This window comes from Tachysurus vachellii, chromosome 18, assembly GCF_030014155.1.
Source record: "Tachysurus vachellii isolate PV-2020 chromosome 18, HZAU_Pvac_v1, whole genome shotgun sequence".
Taxonomy (NCBI): Eukaryota; Metazoa; Chordata; class Actinopteri; order Siluriformes; family Bagridae; genus Tachysurus; species Tachysurus vachellii.
Window position 1 is genome coordinate 9,335,930 of NC_083477.1, and position 6,954 is coordinate 9,342,883.

Genomic DNA, 6,954 nt, shown 5'->3' on the forward strand with positions numbered 1-6,954 from the left:
AAATGAAAAGTCATCTTCTCACTGAAAACTTCTAACGTTTCATGCAACATTTTGGACTAAAACTGATGTGCACCCAAAACAGAAGAGCTACCAACAAATTATTGAAACATATTGATGAATAAAATGGATTACTCTCTCAAAACAGTATTACAATTAGTATGGTGAATGTTTGGATATTAACTGATCTAATTCTGCCATATAAACAGATTTAGAAGTAAACCCTTTACAGACTGTGTAAGCTGAGGTAAAATGGCAAGTTTATGTGCACTTTTTATGTTTTTTTTTCCCACCCAATTTGTAGATAATTAACTCAGGGCTCTCAAGTATCACGCATTGAGAGTGACAGCCACTCATTTGGGTCTTTTGTCACGTTCTCCCGCCACATTGTATTTGTCACACAGAAAAACGTACTATTTATCATATATTTAATAAGCCGCAGCACCCAAAATGTATCTGTCCGCACCGCCGTCTCTATGGAACCGTGCAGGAATCAAGCGCGTCTCTTAGTTCTTAGTCGAGCCTGACACTTATCAGACAATCAAAAAAAGAGGCTACAGAATAGCCAATCAGAAAATAGCACTATTGTACATGGGTAAGATTTAATGCAACAACCAATGAAAAAAAAAAGCATATACTGGAATTGTTCAGCATCATCCTCGCTCACCCACAGAGAAAACCACTGGAGCTGTGAGCGTCACTCTGAGCACAGAGTAAATCATGATCTCCTGTTTTAATGTAACAACAAATCCACAACTTGTTTGACACAAACAATGACATTTTGACTGCTGTTAGAGATGTTTCCCAGATAATCAGCATCAGTTTTTCATGAGTGTCTGTAACTTAGCCAACAGTTTTACAGCCTGTTCACTGACAAAACCTGCTCAGAACAAGTAGTCTAGGCCAGTGGTTCTCAAACTGGGGGCCCTGAGATGGTGCCTGGGGCCCCGGTTCACTGACAACACCTGCTCAGAAGGTGTGCCTTGGTTTTAGTGCTTCCACATTCTAATGCTGATGCCCAGAGGGTATTTTCGATGGTTGGTTTGAACAAAACCGCAACACGAAAAAGCTTGTCTCTGGACGGGACATTGTCCTCAATCATGACCCTAAAAATGTCTGGGCTTGAGCCGAACTGTTTAAAATGGGAGCAACATTACAAATGATTAAGGAGTCCAAAAAGGCAACAAACACTTTCAATAAACAACACCAGTCATAATCTCTCTCTCTCTCTCTCTCTCTCTCTCTCTCTCTCTCTCACACACACACACACACACACACACACACACACACACACACACATTAATAAATGAAAATTGAATAAATACTTTGTATTTTTATTTTTGGTGTGTGTGTGTGTGTGTGTGTGTTCGGGGGGTGGTTGGAGATGTCACTCTTGCCTGTCTTCAAAACTTGAGCCCTGTATTAACTACTAATTGATGAATTAATTACAAGCTGCAACTGACAGGAGGCTCACAAACACAAAAATATGTTCCAAACAGGTCCAAACCGCTTCCCCCCCCCACAAAGTTCCTAAAGCCACGATTTAATCCATAGTGTTTTTTTTTTTACATCCTGCACTACACATCTACGTTATTTGGACAATTAAAGAAAAAAAAAATCAACCCATACACCTTTAAACCCTGGAGTTGAGTGCTCGTACCCCTCAGCGTGTGCGTGTGTGCGCGCCCCCGCCTCGGTGTCGTCACGCGCTTTAACCCGGACGTGAAGAAGCTCAACAGAAAAAAAAATCCGATACGGTCGAAGAAAAGATTTAAAAAAAAGGTAAGTTTGAAAAGGAAAATTGACCATTAAAGGCTTCGTGTTTGACCTTTTGTGATACAGTATGTTTGTAGACCAGAGTATAGATAGAGGACAGACGGCGTTTGTGCTGGAGAACTCTGTAACTGTATGTTAGCAACTTCTGCTAACTGTATTGTGTTTCTTTTACTATGAGCCTCCAGCTGTTTATCTCATTAGACCTGAACGTCGCTTTAGGAAACGATTAAACCGTTTTTTCTTGTTAACTTTGCTGTAATTTGCGAACTAATCCGTAACCAGTTGCTTCGTATTTAAAAGCTGATTAATCAGTATCTGATTAGCCGGCTAGCTCGCTAAGCTAAGTGTAGTCAGCTTGCTAGCATTATTTGTTTGTGTTTGACTGTAGCCATAACAGGCGCCTCGCACAAAGAAAAACAATAAATGACACCGAGCTCGTGGTCGGTAAACGTATGACAAGTTAAACGTTGTTGGATTAATCAGCGAGAAAGTTATCTTTTTTTTGTTAGGAGGCCTGGACGTCAGTTATGTAGCCTTTGCCAAATAAAGAACCGAGTTACTGTTTAAATGGAATTGCAGCTCCGCGCATGCGCAAAGACGCACAGTTCATATCCTGCAAAATAGCGAGATCATTTTTTTTTCTTTGGTATGCGCAGTGCAGGGCTGCAGGGGAGCTCGCTGCCAGAAAGTGAGCCACATTGCGATTGGACTTAATGACTGGTTTAAATCAGTGCTGCATTGCAGGAATCTCATAGTTATTACATGGATCAGAAACCAAGTGGGGAAATTAGTACAACAGACAAGCAAAGGCAACAGTAATGAGGGAGGTTGGGGGTTTTTGTGTTGTTAAATATTTAACTTGACAACAATATTGGTATTCAGTATCTAAGTGTACAACACACACACACCTGTCACACCTGTTTGTCCTAACCTTCCCTAATACAGTATTTGATCCTACCTAAGCAACCTGATTGTGAGTGTTTGCGTGAACGTTAACGCTTTCATCAGGGCAGTTATCTCTTTAATTTGCTGCTGGTGAAGGGGGAACCTTTTACGGTACCTAGGTTAATATTAACACTTGTGCAAGCAAAGTCAGTCCCTGTATCAACCTCTTCAGAGTGGCACAGTATTCAGCAGTGCAATGTTAGAAGTCGTTTTTACACAGACTAGTCCGGTGATTCGCAAAGTGGTATCTGTGACCCCAAGCTAGGTCTTCCATGTTGATTTTTGTGTTACATTTGTTGTACCTTGGAGTCCAAGCTCCGACCCAGCAGACCTGATGTGTTCTGAAATTCTTAAATCATGTTCTTGGAGTGAATCCATAACACAGGCGCTTACTGAAATTTATTTTCTTCTTTAAAAAGTCCCTGGCTGCAAAAATTCTGCGGCACGTTTCGGCTAATATATTCACTAGTCAACGAAGCTGGTTGTAAAAAAAGAAGACGAATAAACTTTTTTTGTAACCAATTCTACAACCAGCTATGAAAGGGAAAATTTCCTTTGCTGTAACACTTTAATACCACACATTTTATGGAGTGGTGTTGTGTGCTTTTTTTTTAATCTCTCACTCGTCTGTTTCCGATAGAATTCCTCCTGCAGTTATTTTCTGCAGACTTTGAAACTTGAAAAAAAATCTATAAAACCCTGTGTGAAAGGGTGGTTTTACAACTGCAGCTCGTACATCACTACTAAAGCCCCCAGATTAACAGAGCAGGCCACCTTAAAGTGTTTCTGGAAGCTAAGCTGGAGTTTAAGATGGTGGAAAAAAACCTCCTTGACCAATCTTATCGCAAAAGGTCGGTATGGGCACAAGGTTTCATTCCAACAAAGCAGAGGTCACAGCTCCTAGTATTTTTAAAACCAAGGTCAACTGATCAGTCTGGTGGATTCAGGTGTGCCTCCTCCTTGATTTGAATGAAAACCTGCACCCTGACCTTGACACTGCTGTAGACATCAGTTGATTTCAAAATGTTTCCATGCTGCACTGTGAGATTTGAAATGAACTGTAATATGAACTGATCTGTACTCATTTCTGTACTCTGATTGACAGTGTAGCTTAAAAAACACCAAAGCTGGAAGTGAATTGTTTGAAGCATTGTTTTCTGCACATTTCTGCAGTCCTGAAACCTATTTTGCTTTAACTACGGAAAAGACGACTAGTCTGCAACTTCTTTTAAACTGCAGCTTGTCTAATGACACGTAATAGTTATATAAGCCCTGGTTTCTGATATCAGGTGAAGGTTTTTTTGGTGTTTATACAATCAGTACAAATTATAGTTATGCAGTGATATGGCAAAAATTTCAAGTCATGAAATTTGAAGACTATAGTATACACATTACAATCTAGATATTTTGGGTTTTTACTGAGTGCTAGGAAAATAGTTATGCTTCATTTCTGTACAAATCTATAAAACCATTATATATATATATATATAATATAATATTCTTATTGTCCAGCTCACTGCTGGTTCTGTAATGTAGTTCTGGTTCTGTAATGGAGATGGTCACTGTTTTATAACGACTCCTCTGACACATTTCATGCCACAGCTATCTATGTTGGTATTGTACCACACTTTTTTTTTGTCTTTTAATGTTTGATGACACAATACAGATGTCGCACCAGAACATAAGACACATCTAATGAGTCAGTGTTGTAAATGTACTGACCTTCCCTGTGATGTCTCAGAGAAGTGTACCGAGATGAAATCAATCGCAGTTACAGTGTTACGCCGTACTCTCTCTCTCTCTCTCTCTCTCTCTCTCTCTCTCTCTCTCTCTCTCTCTCTCTCTCTCTCTCTCTCAGCCCTGGTGAATATTTTGAGGCAGCGTCGTATATCCTGATGCGCTCCAGTCATGTTTCAGAATTACAGAATAGGCAGTAATAAAAATAAGGCAGTGAAATTTTATTTACTGCTTGGACTCAGAGCTCGGGTAAGTATATGGCCTATTAAAACAAGCCTGGACCAATCTTTGCTGATATTAAACGTTGAGATATTGTGGCCCTGTCCAAATATTTTAAGGGCTAAATATTCGAAGCTGAAAAGCAGCCGCCACCGTTTCATTACAGTGGCAACGATTCCTGGTTCTGACGTCACATCACATCACCGAATAATCTTCCCTCCGCATGTCTGAAGAAGTTAACGAGCTCCATTTCATCCCGTCTTTTTAATCTTTTGGCTTTATGAACATGGCAGGTGAAATTAAAGCGTGCTTCAGGGACTTTACTCTGATAAATAACTTCAGATGAGCACAGAAGCACACAGCGTTCTACCGCAACATCGCCTGGCTCTCGGTTAATTCAGTCTAACCAGTTCTTCATTCAGTCCCATCACTTTTACTTCGACTCTGTGTCATTCTGTATTATGTCTAATAACGCTTAAGCGAATTAGTCTTAACAAACCTACTGCAGCACAGCTGGGAAGGTAAGCGCCAGGTAGCAGTGTTCGTGTTAGTCACTGTTAGATGTGTGTGTGTGTGTGTGTGTGTGTGTGTGTGTGTGTGCTTCGCTGATGCCTTTTGGAATTCCTATTTACAACCTGAACATTAGTATTTTTGCTAAGTACAGGTTAACGTTTAACCCAGTTTATCTGTGGTGATCAGCATTTTACATCTGGCTGTACTACACGCTGCTTCTGAGCATTATATAGCATGCAGTGCTTGAAAACAGCAGCTGTTTATAACAGATCAGTGGACAGAATTAAGTGTGTAACAGGACATGACAAGTAAAGCCCTTTAAATGAAGCAGCTTGCATGAAATCATATTGTTCATGACTTTTAACAGCTTCTTCGTCAGGCTGTAAAACAAATTAAAATGTAATCTGGATGAATTCAGATCTTCAAACAAGCAGATCTGTGTATTGGGTCAGGGATACTGTGGGACACATTAAATAAAGTTAAGGAAGCAGGCAGCTTGTGTCCGTGTGTATGTGTCCCCGTCCATCCATCCATCCTGCTTGTGCACTCTTCTGCATATCTTCTGTCTATCCTTCTTTCCTCTCTTCGTTATTATCTTGTACCTTTCCTATCTTCCCCTCTACAGCTGTAATTGCTGGGTATAATCAGTAGAGACACTGGGTGTGGGAGTGCTGCACACCTCTGTGTTTAATTTCATTACAGGATGTTTATTGGCCCTCAATCTTAGCACTTCCATTAGCTGTGCTTTTGCATTCTTTTCCTGTTGTCTAGTGCTAATTTCAAGTCGTGCGTTTTCTATCTTCCACCGTTCTTTCTCAGAGTTGAGACCTTGTGGTCCTGATGAACACAGTCTCAGCTCAGCAGCGTGGTAAATCCCAGACTTAGCACAAACCTGGTTTCATTTCAAACACAAGCCGAAGAATCACATTAGTCACACTTTACAAATAAGCAAAGCAGGACTATTTCTTGTGATATCCAGAAGCAAAAATGCTCGTGCGTCATACAGGAGCTTTTTCTGTCCTTTAATTATTAAACAACTTGATAATTTGATTGAACATCAATATTATTTCGAAGGTATCGCAATTTTGCCTTTATGTAAAGGTAGGATTGAAGAGGAAATGATACATTTTCATCTTTTGAAATGAATATTAAACCTCCAGGCTATGTAGCAAGAGACAGCGCTACTTTATCATTCCATAAAACCTCCATTTCAGGGGAAAGGCTACATGCCTTCAACTCTTATTTATGAAGCACATGCATGCAGGAGTATTATATTACTTCAAATCTACTTTGTTCACCTTTTCCTAAGTTAGCATGTCGTGCAGGTCAGCAGACAGCAGCGTGCTGGTGAAGGTGTGTTTTGTACGCTACATTTGCATACGCAGCGGTGTAATTTGCTTCCTACAGGGACATTGATCTGCTGTAGTTTATTCAGGGAAACTGTTAGGATTAAACGTAATCCTAATAATTTTAGAAGCCTTGTGTATTTGATGAATCGCAGTGATCTGACAAAAGCAGCGTGTTGCTGCTTAGTCCAGAACATGTCATTGTGATCAGCAGTGCCATGTCACATTGTTAGGAGTGACAGCCAAGACAACAACAGCGGCGTAATCATCTAAAGGACTTTCAGTATCGTCTCATCTCCTGCGTAGAGAAACAGAGAAGCTGTGCTGTGATGTTAGGGGCAGTCCAGCATGAAGGGTTTTCAGGTATTTATGGATAATCAGTTCTTCTTCCTGACCGCAGAGGAACCCAGTGTAGTGTTTT

At 40.4% G+C, this 6,954-nt stretch overlaps 1 protein-coding gene across 1 annotated transcript in view; it reads left to right on the forward strand.

The window, feature by feature from the left end:
• The first annotated feature begins 1,684 nt into the window (after window positions 1–1,684).
• The window catches only part of spop (speckle type BTB/POZ protein), a 76,393-nt gene continuing 71,123 nt past the window's right edge, over window positions 1,685–6,954 (forward strand). The window contains exon 1 of the mRNA XM_060892431.1: window positions 1,685–1,779. The gene's annotated coding sequence lies outside the window, so the exon portion shown is untranslated. The remainder of the gene's footprint in view (window positions 1,780–6,954) is intronic.